Consider the following 13720-nt stretch of genomic DNA (forward strand, 5'->3'; position numbering starts at 1 on the left):
TCTTTAACAGCCACTGAACTAGAACATGTAATTTTAGCAACTGAGTTAAACCAAGTGTCTCATTTAGCAACTGACACCAACCTGTTAACACTGGGGAAATATCTTCATCTTGCCATACCTGTTTCTTTACTAAATATTTTATTTGTTAAAGAAAAACAACCCAAAACTATTACAGATATCACCTTATTATCCTAGTCCTTAAAAAATATTAAATTCCTTAAAGAGTTATCTTAGAAAACAACAGTACATTGGGGCCAGCCCAGTGGGGCAGCGGTTAAGTTTGCATGTTCTGCTTCGGTGGCCTGGGGTTTGCGGGTTTGGATCCCGGGTGTGGACATACATATGGCTTGGCAAGCCATGCTGTGGCAAGAGTCCCACATATAAAGTAGAAGAAAATGGGCATGGATGTTAGCTCAGGGCCACTCTTCCTCAGCAAAAAGAGGAGGATTGGCAGTAGATGTTAGCTGAGGGTTGATCTTCCTCAAAACAACAACAGCAACAACAACAGTACATTAAAAATCATAAGACAAAATATTTTGTCCTTGTCCAAAAATTTTTTGTCTCAAACAAGTTCTTGGCCCTAAAGCATATAGAGGTCTGCATGCATCCCTCCCTCCCCAATGTACACATCCATTCATGTAGACCCATGCTTATGTCTGCAGAAGTTGTGGATCAAGAAGCCACATAGCCATGGATTCTAATCTATTGAATCTAACTCTATCTTATTGTATAATCTTAACCATGTAAATTCCAATTCTTTGCTCTGTTTCCTCTAGAATAAAGGATTTAGTCTACAGTTTCTCTGATATTCTGTAATTTAGCCTTAATACTCTCTATGTTAGTTTCCATATACTTGTACTCCTATATATCCCTTGTTCCACTTTGAGCTTTTGTTCAGGCCATTTTCTTCTCTGAATTCTCTCAAACTTCACTGCTTGCATAGCTTAAGTCCAAATGCACTTATTTATCTGTAAGAACTTCTGGGCTTTAATAAAGTTTTACTTACCCTTTCATGCCTGTTCAATGGTTTTGTGTAAGCTACAATAAAAGAATTCCAGGACTATTATGTGAGAATTGAGACTAATTTAAGGGACATTAATAGATATCAGAATATGGTTGGTCCTATCAGCCCTGGCTCTTCAAATCCTCAGTTGGACCTCACCTCACCTCATCCTTTACCCAATTTAGGCTTTTTAATGGTCACAGGTGCGAAGAATGGCCTCAGCTGCTGGTCAAGTCAATTATTTTAAGACCACACCTACTACCAGCACCCCTCCCTGCAGATGTGAAAATCAAACTTAAACTAATGTTTCAGACAAATATGGTAGGAATAATAAATCCCACTACGTTTCTACCCTGTGTGCACCTTTCCTACCTACCACCTGAAATCCAAACGCTCTGTCACCTGTTCTGTCCTTTACTTATATATTGGTACTTTTCCTTCAAAGTATCATGTCTGACTTCCTTTTCTACTCTTCTGCCTGGGCTTGTGACTCTGTTGTAAACAAAATATGCCCTCCGACTTTTCACTCAACAAGCTCTACTCTCAGTCTTAAATGATAATGAGCTCATTTCTTACTAAATAAATTAATCCAGTTAAATGCTATCTTTTGTTTTTACAAAGAGAGGTCAACATTTAGTGGTTTAAACAGAGTTGAAGTGCATTTCTCTGGCAAGAAATAGCACAGAACGAAGTAGAAGAGAGGTGTTAAGGTTGCTGTGATTCCTTAGCACAGGATTTACATTTCTGGGTCCAAAGCTGCTACTCCGCACCTCATCATAGCCCTGCTATTAGGAAGCTGGGAATTTGAAGTACAGAGCAATCTGCAAATTTCAGGTTTCATTCTGCTCAAATTGCTTAAGCCAATATATGGCTATACCATGTTGCAAAAGAATATGAGCTATATTTTTCTAGTTGAGTAGCCATATGGCCAATTAAGTCTTGGGGGGGATCTATAACTAAATGAAAGAAGGGGGTAATGGATATCTGTGTACAGTTTTTTTCTGCTACCTATTATGTTTCCCCTGGAAACGTTTTTATTTTTCACTCTACAAATCATAGAAACACTTTCCACTTACTTCTAAACCAGTACTTTTTGTTTAAGATCTCAAAGAACTTTTGTTAGGTCTCAAAATTTTCCATATAGGATATGTGGAATGTGTTGCCAAAGATGACAGTCATTTTCATGTTTTATCCTTTTTTAATTTCTTAAGTATTTGATATTGAGATACACACTTTTACCTCTTCAATCACTTCTTTTTTTCTGAATTTATGTCATAATCTTCCATCTACGGAGCAGAAGCTCTGTCATTTGTTCTCAATCTGTACATTTGTACATTGTGAACTTCAGACTGTAATCAATCTCTCAGTATTTTCCATAAACAACTTTTCATAAATAGTGATGATAGTAGGGATATCACCTCAGTATAAAAAACTTATAATAAAGTAACCTGCAAACATTGAGTACATAAGATTGCGTCCATTATCAACTTCTTTATATGAAAGTCAAAAATCCTGAAATATAATTACTACAGCTGGTCATTCAAATGTCTAACTCAAGGGTAGCTTGGATGTGTAAGCCTGATTATAAGAACACAAGCAGAGAAACACACCTTATGTGCACTGAGTGCATTTTGAACTGGCTGCAGAGCTTAGCCAGTTCTTTTAGACCCTTCTTTTTGCCCTCCACCCTTATCATTAGTAATGGCCCCGACAACCATTCTGGACAAACGAATACTGCCCACTTCTTCTGTCACGATTGACTGGGCTACAGATGGTGACCTAATCAAAACTGGAACAATCAGCACTAGATACCCAGGTATTTGGAATGAAGCATGGTGAGAAAAGAGTCAAAAAGAGTCAGGGGGAGACAGAAAGCTAGGGAGCATAAAGGAGCCAGTTCCACTGCAAACAAAGTGAGGAGACAGTGTGCAGAAAGAGAGAGTGAACATGTGACAAGAGAAGAAGAGACAAAGAGAGAAAGCAACACGTCCTGGTTCCCTGTCAGCCTTCTAGATCCCTGTTCTAGTGTTTCCTTGTCCTGGCCGGACTTTGAGAGCTCTGGGAAGGATTTCTGCCTTCTTTCAGTAAACTGCCACCTTTATTTTGCTGAAGTTGATTTCTCTAATCTTCAAGTAGAGATTCATATAAACCATCAAAATTCTGTGTTTAAATTGTGGCTATACATCTCTACAGATGAGCAAAACACAAATATATACTTAAATGGGAATTTCTGTGTATTGTTCTGAGTTGGCTTCAGCACAAAAGACAAACAAATTTTTCAAACTTTTTTGAGAAATGAAATCAACTCATAAGAACTATGAGATAATTTATAGCAACTGAATATGTTAGCCATGAAGGAAATTTAATGAGTTTTTCAGAGTGGATATTTTGTTGATTTAATTGGAGATTAGTTATCTAGTAGAATGATTAAAATGAGTCAAGAACTACATTTCATATCATTTTACATAGATTTGTTCAATTCTGATTAAGAAGGAATTGTGACAAACATTTTTTCTCTTTTTTTGCCACTTGTTTTGAGAACATAAAACATGGATTCTGCCTTTTCACTTTCTTAAGTTATAATATTTCTCCACCTGTGGTTTTGCCCTGTTTAGCCTTATTTTATCCTGCTGATCACCTCAGCTTTCATCATAAACAGCCACAATTATGGTCACATAATTATTAGGTCTACCAATAATTATAAGGCAGTTTTTGCATCCAAGCCATTAAAGAAAATCAAATTAGGATGTAATAGCACCACTCTTTTTCTTCTACTATTGCTTTTCAACAATCAGTCTTTGTGATGTCAAATAAATGGTAAAATACGCAAGCTAGAAACAAATGAGAAGAAGAGGTGACAGCAGTAAACTGTGTGTGTAAGCGCACATGTGTGTGCGTACATGCAAGTGTGTGTATGTGTCAGAGAGACAGAAAGAGAGGGTAGATAGAGAGAGAGAAAGATAGATATCAATTAAAACTAGGAAAGGATGCCAACCAAGAGGAACCATAAGACCATAGTGACACAACGGAGAATATAAATATTCAATGACTCCATGTGTAAAGATTACAAACGCAGGCAACTGGCCTTGAATGAGGGAGTATTCAGATAGGTCTGTGTCACTGAGAATGTAAGTTTTCTGAAAACAAGTTTGGGATTTAATTTTAACCAGACCATACAGTTAAGACATAGCCATAATTTCAAATGATTAATGAAATCATTCATTTGAAATTATGGATATAGATTAATTGTGCAAATTGAAGTATACATTGTTTAAAGGCTTTCACTGAATATGAAACCTTTGAAATAAAAAGAGATCATTTTCTCCCTACTTACTATTCTGAATAAAATGTACATCACATCTCTCTTGCTGCTTACAATTACATGATAGAGACTTTATTGGTCATGTCAATTTTATCCTTTTATGCTGACATTGTCTAATTCATCCTAGTGCAACCCTTGACCTGTGACACTGATTTAAGCATTGGATAGTGTATACACTAAGTATATGTAGAACAGTGTCTTTGTAGTGATGCAATGCTAATGGGTATAATACTGTTATTCAACCACAAGGCTGGTCAAGCAATTTGGATCTAGATTGAGTAGAAATTTAGTCTAAAGTTTATAAAATTCAAATAAAAATATCCAAGAATTAAACATAATAGAGTCTTTCAATTGAAGGCAAAATTGTCAAAGCATATTACCTAAGAATAACAAATGACAAAATAAATTACTTTGTACTGCCTAGCATGTTAAGCAAATGGCAAAATGCCAATTATCTAACTTCTGGTGTAGCAGAATATGGTTTGCCTTCCAGTGGGTGTGCATTGTGCTTGCTGGAAAATTTAAAGGCACTCTGGAGCCCATATTCCCACAAATTACTCCCTGGAGGACACTGTGGTAGGGTAAAAGCATGGAAAATGAGAATCTTCCCTCCTTCTTAGATGAGAATGACGAATCTAGTGGGAAAAAGTAGGGAAGTTAAAAAGATGTGGGAAGTGATCTCACACCGTCAAAGCTCTTTACTGTTTCTACAAGGAGCCCTGGGGAATACATTGGTGGAAGCTCCAAATCACTTTCCTGTTGCAAATCTACGGGGACAGGCCAGATGATTCTGAAGCCTACAAATAAAGAGAAACTTTTCTTCTTTGTCACGTTTAAGAAAAGTTTGGAATCTCATTTTCCATTTTTTGGTGCAAACCATTGCTGTGGTTGCTACCTGAGGCTTCGGGAACATAGATGGTTTAATAAGAGTGAGAATCTGTCAACAGTATCTCAGACAGGTAGGCAATAAAGAGGATCTATTAGAAGAGAGAAATTGAAAAATGTTGGAAGAAGAAAATATATAAACTTAATCTTTAGAAAAACAGTTGCTGAAAAAAATGTAGAACAAATAAGTCAAGATATCAGTGAGAGAATTGGAAGTGGAAGTAGGAGGGAAAAGAGGAAGAAAGCTTTTGAAATGGTAGCAATACAGTCTGTTAATTTTTTTCCTAAAATATGTCCAAAAGATCCATATATGGCTATTCAATTTATTTAATTTGTAGCCTGTCAGATTTACAGATGTGTTCATGTGGTCATTTTTATTTTAAAAAATAAATTGAAAAAAGTCAAGTGTTTTTTAGTATTCAACAAGAAGATCAGACAGAAAATTAAAATAATCATAATAATTAGAAATGTCTGAGAATAGAAAGTTTGAAAGTGAAGAAACTGGTTAGTGGGCTTCTAGGCAAGTTATAATAGAGTCATATACTCAAGGTCATGGTCAATAGATGCACCAACATGTGATCTAGAACGGAACAAAAGCGATTATTTCAACAATAATCCACTAGCTTGTAACCCAAATTTTCTTCCATTTATTTTAACGTAGCTAAGTTTAAACTCTTAGAAAGTGGAAGAGATAGGATCAAATAATGGAATATGCTTCTTTTATTTCTATCCATTCATTCATTTATTCAATATCATTGACAACCTACCATATACCAGGCGCTGTAGTAGATTCTGAGATCAGGATAGAATAGGCAGAGTTCCTGCCTTTAGGAACTTACAGTCCAATGATAAAGGCACTCTTCTACTAATTAAAAGTGTGATAATTATTTTAAATGAGAAAAAATGAAGATGCACTCTAATGTAAGACGACTCTGGTTGAATTTTGCAATTTTACAATAACACCTTTATTTGTTTACAATTGACCAATTACCCAACACTTCCAACATGTCTTCCCAATTAGCATATCAACACACAAAACACCACTGCATCAGGTAAGGTCTTACAATTCCCATTATATAGACAAGGCCAGCCAGCCCAAGTTGCACAAGAGACCTACATGAAATAATATAACGTGAGTCAGAGAACTACAGGCTATCGGGCAAATCCAGCCTGCTGTCTGCTTTTATACAGCCCACAATTCAGATTGGTTTTTCCATTTTTAAATGGTTGGAATATATCACTATAAGAATAATATTTTGTGACACATGAAATTATATAAAATTCAGATTTCAGTGTTCATAAATAAAGTTTTATTATAAAACAGCCATCCGTCACTTACATATTTTCTATGGCTGCTTTCCCTCTGTGGTGGGAGATTTGAGTAGAGGGGACAGAAATCACAGGGCCTGCAAAGCCTAAAATATTGATAATCTGGTCTTTCGTGGAAAAATTTTGTCACACCTGGCAATAAAGGAAATCATCTTTATAATTTTCATAATATTGAAGTTTTATTGAGTGTTTCATATACGTGAGTCATTGTGGCTTACTCTTTGCATACGTTAAATTAAGCAGTAAAACACATTTATGAAGAAGGGACTTCCTCCATTTTAATAACGTAAAAATGAAAAATAAAATTCTTTTTTGCGGTCAGAGAGTAAGAGTTTGAGCAGGGATTTCAATCTATGCAGATTGGCTCCAAAAAAGCTAAGCTCTTTTCCATTACTCTGTACTTATACTAGGAGTCGGTGGGCCTTCATAATTTTCAAGATCCATTCAACCTGGAAATTGCTATAATTCTTTAATCTGAACCCTAAACAATTTTATATAAATGAGTCACGCATTTCTGACACCCGTTTGTTTAGTATTTTAGATGTTGATGGTGAACTCCACTAGTTTTAATAGCTGATCTATTGTTTGAAACTGAAAATTAATATAGTATCATGAAACAGTCTTCTTTTTGTTTCACTTATTTTTTGTCTTCTTTTTTGTGTCACTTATTTTTACATCACGTTGACTGTCTACAATAACTCGGGCCATTCATTCTTCGCTGACCATGGAACTGATTACATTTCAGGATGTGTGGTAGACGTTTAACTTCTAACAAGGCCAGACGTCTTATTCATCTTTTTACTCTTGGTAATCTCCGAAAGAGTTTGGAACAAAGCAGGAACTTAATTCACATTTGTGTTGTGATTTCTGTGGCTCTATTCAACGAATTAGTTCTCATGTTCAAGATCCACTCATTTAAAAGGTAAATGGTTCAACACTACTAAGTTGGATTCATTGTATCACATACTGTGTTCTCCATATCAGAACATTGTCAGGAAAATGAACTCCAAATAATCTCACCAACTTTTTTCTCGAATGAATTTAAGAGAGGGGAGCAGGATGGAGGAGTCAGGTAGATTACTTTCAAGTTTAATTATAAACTGCAAACGGCCACTCCACACCGCTTTATGTGACTTTTCAATCAAATGGACCAAAACTAATAAAAGATTGCTTCATCTAATCCCCGCACAAACTAATACAGATAATTTAAAATTTTTATCCTGTTCTCAATAATAAGGGATACAACACCAACAAAGTTCACCAAGTCTCTGTTGAAAATATGTTTTCTGCCATTTCTAAGTGTTCCTATCCCAATGAGTAGAACCTTGGAGGGAGCATAAAGTCTTTAGTTGAGAGCAGTACTGAGATTCTTTTCTTCAAGAAGACTCCCTCTTCAAATATTTCCTCATTACACAGCGTTTTTTGTGGTTGTTTTCAAAAATTAATGCTCTGTTGGGGCTGGCCTGTTAGTGCAGCAGGTTAGTTCACATCTTCTTCTTCGGCGGCCCGGGATTCACCGGTTCAGATCCCAGGTGTGGACCTACGCACCACTTGGCAAGCCATGCTGTGGCAGGCATCCCACATATAAAAAATGAAGGGAAATGGGCATGCATGTTAGCTCAGGGCCAATCTTCCTCAACAAAAAGAGGAGGAGGATTGGCAGCAGATGTTAGCTCAGGGCTAATCTTCCTCAAAAAAAATAAATAAATAATGCCATGTACTTGCTTTTATTTCTAATATTTGGTTGTGTGTGTATGTGTGGTTATTTCGACAGTCCACGATGGTAATAATAGCCAGGGGAGGAAACGGATAATCTAAAGAAGGTACTGAAACACACAGGAATTAGGCACAGACTTGTCTTTCTCCTTTCATTGACCCCTGGTGTTGTCACTCTTCTCCTTCAAAATGTCAGACTTTGAGTACTTGTTATAATCATTGTACTAAAGTGTTAGTGTTAACTTACACGTTTTCTATATTAAAACCAGGAAAAAGAACACGTTTTAAATAAATTGATAGGAAGATTTAAGTGCTAAGCATGTTCTAGTTGCTGGCTCTAACAGTAACATTTAAGTCTCCTATTGAGTAATTTTTAACATATTATACCTAATTTAGCAAAAGAGATAACACTGGCATTAGTATACTTTATTTTCTATTTTTATTTGATTTTTATAAACAGTTCTATGCACAGCAAAATAATTTTTAAATGATGCAGAACGGGTTAAGCTCTGTTTCTGTGACAGTAAGCAAAGTACGCGTCAACGTAAGGTGTAAGATGTGACTCTTTAACCTTGGGGTCCAGAGGCAAGTGTGATTCTAAGTGACTAAGGGGATTATATGTATTAGCTGAGCTCCTCAGAACTCTAATTAGCTCACAGAATGTTCCCTTGTTACTTCCTATTATAATATGCAGCAAGAAGACACAGGAGGCGATGCATGTCGAGGTGATTACAGCATGCCTCCGCTGAAGTTGTAAGGCTGAAGTCAGAAGAAAAGGTTACTATTTCCTACCAGATTTGCAATAATGACTCCAGAATTCACTGTCTGGAGTAGCTTCTTGTTATCATTATACAAATAACAAAAATAAATCGACAGACATATTTGGAGTTCTGGTGTAATGCATGACATGACTGACAACCAATTATAAAGTTTGAATTGTTTCTCTTGAGTTGTAATCTCAGTTCTTATTTAGTAAAACTTCTTGTGCTCACTGTAGTTAAAAAGTACATGTGGGATAAAAACTTTCTCAGAGAGCAGGTTTTGTTATTGCCTTGGTCATCAAAAATTCTTTTTCTTTGTCCCTTCACTTGCTCTTTTATTGTGTAGTTCCTGAGGCTATCAGAAAAAAATTGCAGAATACTATTACTGAATATAACCCCCCTTTGACCAGATAAATCCCTGGCTACAACAGAAGAAAGCCAAGGGGAACTAAAGTTTAACTGAGTCTTCTTAAGTTTGATCGCCAGGTGAATAGAAAATAGAAAAATAAAACAAGACAAGTAGATTAGACATAATACAATTCAAATACAATCACTGTAGGGACATAAGGAGAAAGAATATAGTGATCTAATCTGGATCCTATTCAGGAAATTGGGTTTAGCTTCACTAATCCTGATAGAAATTGTCACTATTATTTTTGAAGTCATGTAGTTTGCCTCTGGTGAAGGACAGATGTCATCATTAGCACATTAGCCTTAATAGTGCATTTGATCTGCCTTCCTGACTTTACTTAATGGTTCTAAATAACTTCATTGCAGTTAAGAGAATGCAAAGTAAAGTAACTCTTTCTTTTATAGTAAAGTAACTGTTTTAAACATTTGGAGCATCTTTGAAATGTTTTTTACAAATTCTACAGTAAAGAGATAATCTGACTTCAACTCATGGCATCATCATAACATAATTATTACTCATCTGTATAAGGAAGTCAAAATGTTTAAAAACTTAGGTATAGCATATTATAATTACATTTTTAAAGTACAGAATATAGTTTTTTGTTTTTCTGTTTGTTTGTTTTTGAGGAAGATTAGCCCTGAGCTAACTACTGCCAATCCTCCTCTTTTTGCTGAGGAAGACTGGCCCTGCACTAACATCCGTGTCCATCTTCCTCTATTTAATACGTGGGACGCCTACCACAGCATGGCTTTTGCCAAGGGATGCCATGTCCACACCCAGGATCTGAACCAGTGAACCCCGGGCCACCAAGAAGCACAACGTGCGAACTTAACCCCTGGGCCACAGGGATGGACCCAAGAATATAGCTTTATTCAGTAAGTTTTTCTGTTAAAATCAGACCTTAATTAGCATCATATTCTCACTTAAATATTACATTAACATTGTAGAGTGCAGGACATTCTTTTTGATAATTAAAACATGATTCTGTTTTAACAAACCACGAAAAATAATATAAGAATTTGGAGTTATTCTAAACTTAGTCAAAATGAATGTTATTGATGGAGGTGAGTAGAATTATCGAAATCCATGACTGACATTGTTTATGTCCTCAGAAATCTGATTCTTGCTCCATCATCTTTTCTTTTCTCTTGTCATCAAAACAGATGTTTGAAATATCTTTCTTTCCTGGCCCTAGGTCTATTCTGAATGTCCAAGTTTGTCAGAAAATTTTCTGACAAGAAAGTGTGCCTCTATCATTAATCTGTCTTAATAGTCTATTTGGTACAATATATAATACTGGCAGGAATGACATGAATTGCATTAAAAATTAGCAGATCTAATACTTCCAACACCTTAGAGACACAGGTGAGATCTGGGCAAAATTAAATGGGCGGTGATTGTGAATAATGTTTCTGAGATCCATGGTGACTCTCGTTAAGAAAATAAACAAAAATCCAGATGAAGATTTTAATGATATTGTGCAAAGAAGGATCCCAAGATATGAGAAGATTTTCCTGTGGAATCCAGTCGATTCTCTGTTGGGTAGGAGGCAATTGTGTGTTTCTTGGAAAGAGACAATGTATTAGAGAGTACCTAGATGCTCACGGAAGCTCAGAAACCAGACAAGTTGCCTGGGAATACGGCCCTTTACACGTGTGGGACTCCTGTATTAGCTCTCATGGAAGCCTGAAGCCGTTCTTGACTTGTGCTCCTTTGGAGCTACACCTCTGAGACTTGAACAAAAATGGGTTCTCTGTAGTTTCAGACGAGAGAAGAAAAAATCCTTGGCTACTAAAATGAAGCAGTGCTTTTTTATGACAACTTGGAGGAAGTAGAGTCGGTAACAAGTATAAGCAAGAAGTGAATTTGATTGCTCAATAAGAGTGTCCCAAATTACTAACTTTTTATTTTATTCATTTAAGGAACACATAGAGATGACTTACTATCATCAGAATCTTTCATAAACATTAACTCTTTATAAATATTAACTTGTTTAAAAAGGAACATAAGGCATAAAGAGATTAAGGGAAGTAGTCAAGGGCACATCTCCAATGAGTGGCAAAGGCGGGAAACTTAAACAATCCAACATTAGAACAATTCTGTAATTTATCATTATGCTATGCTGTTTCTATACTGAACACATGAAGAACTCCAACAAATAACTTTTTCCAAATTTTCATTTCCTTATAAGTAAACCAAGGACAAAAAAAATGCGCTATTTATCCCTCTCAGCTGAAATAGTATATGTAAAAGCACTTGACAAAGTACATGTTACTGTTCATAAGAGCAATTAATTATAATGGTAAATGTTTAGTAATCTCTCATGGTATACCAGGTACACTGAAAAGCTTTATACATTAATTGTTTCATTTAATAAAACAACGCTATGAGGTTGAAAGGATCTAACACAATTTTACAGATAATGAAATTTTCCTCTAATTGCAATTAATGTTTATAACGTGCATAGCTCTTCCAGCATGAAACAGAAAGTACTGTAAAATAGAGATTTTCAAGAATGGAGTTATTATATATTTGTGTGTTATCATTAGTTTTAGTGTTGTAATTAATTTGTTACCACTAATAATTAAATTTCCAAATTTCTCTAGTGATTTACTGTTAAAAATATACATTAGATCAGAAATGAGTTTATTCCTATAATATCCCAAACTTTTTCATTTGCATTGTGATATGCTTTTCTGAATGGAAGAAAAATAATTGAGTAATAGCTAGAATGCTGGAAATGATATTTATTAATATATCATATCAGAGGAATTATTCTGATAAATATATGTTAATGGACCAAAAAATAGCATAAAATATATAGACAATTTTCCTAGCCCTTTCTTTTAGGTGATAATACTCATAGAGGGCATTGTATTGTTACTTAAGTCCTGATACTCTGGTATTTATGTTCCTGTCACCTATCTGGTATTTTTTATCAATTCTTAATAAGCTTCAAAATATTAAATCATGTTAAATGTCAGACAATTTGTAATCAAACAAAAACTATAATAATAACCAAAAGACCTAGTGTACCCCAATAAATTTTTTTTAAATATTTATAATTATAAATTATAGAAATTATAAATAATATGATTTATAAATTAAACGTGTTTAATTGTAATTTAAAATCCTCATTTTTTTTTTTTTAAAGATTTTATTTTTTTCCTTTTTCTCCCCAAAGCCCCCCGGTACATAGTTGTGTATTCTTCGTTGTGGGTTCTTCTAGTTGTGGCATGTGGGACGCTGCCTCAGCGTGGTCTGACGAGCAGTGCCATCCGCGCCCAGGATTCGAACCAACAAAACACTGAGCCGCCTGCAGCAGAGCGCGCGAACTTAACCACTCGGCCCCGGGGCCAGCCCCTTAAAATCCTCATTTTAAAGGTCAACTTTCTTTTTTTATGTGCCATAATAGGTTCTAAGAATGTGCTCACATTATTTATATCCTAATTGTGAAGACAGGTTAATATTTCAGTACAGTGTGATAAGTACAAGAATTGAAGGAAGTCTGTGTACAGAGTTCGGCCAGCAAAGGGAATGATTAACTCTATCTGGAGAGATCATGGCATGCTTCACTAAAGCAGTGATATTGGGGTGAATTTCACTTTAGTGAACAGTAATTTCACACATAGTTAAAACTAAACAGTAATCGGAAACAGATTTTATGATCTGATATATTTTAGAATTAAAGTAATGTTACATAATGTTTTCCACTTACCTTCCTTTGGGCCGCAAAGTCGTTGGATAATCTTAAAAGGTAAGAATCTTTTCCCTGAAAATTTCACAAACCTACATGAATTCAAAGTCGTGGACTCATGTTTAAAGGTCTTATGGACAGGCTGGTGCCCACGCAAGACACCTTCCCTAGCTTTGAAGTTCTTGACATTTAAAGGGGGATTGTGGGAGGAGAGTAAATGAGATAGAAAACAGTAGGGTTTTCTTGATCTCTGTATCCTCATACCTTTCTGTTCTTTATCCCTCCTTCTTCATAAAGAATCAAATAAAATTTTTTTAAAAACCTCATAGTCAGATGACTCTGTTTTCTACCACAGTTCAGCAGCCTCCATAGTTTATTTACAAAAACTCAAATCAACTCATGTTGCTCCTCTGTATGAAGACCTCTACCAGCTCCATAATGCTTCCAGATTTAAGTCTGAACTTAAGAACATGGAGTATGGAACTATTTGCAATCTGATCTATAGCATCATTGTCCACTCTTCCCACATATTCTATGTTATAATCACATCAAACTTTAAATTCTTCCATGTGTGTGCCATCTCTTTGCCTCATTT

The 13720-nt window shown here is 35.5% G+C and overlaps 1 pseudogene; it reads left to right on the top strand.

Annotated features, from left to right (window-relative positions):
* Positions 1 to 2704: 2704 nt before the first annotated feature.
* The window catches only part of LOC106843747 (peptidyl-prolyl cis-trans isomerase A pseudogene), a 64082-nt pseudogene continuing 53066 nt past the window's right edge, over positions 2705 to 13720 (top strand).

The sequence above is a fragment of the Equus asinus genome, chromosome 3 (genome assembly GCF_041296235.1).
Source record: "Equus asinus isolate D_3611 breed Donkey chromosome 3, EquAss-T2T_v2, whole genome shotgun sequence".
Taxonomy (NCBI): Eukaryota; Metazoa; Chordata; class Mammalia; order Perissodactyla; family Equidae; genus Equus; species Equus asinus.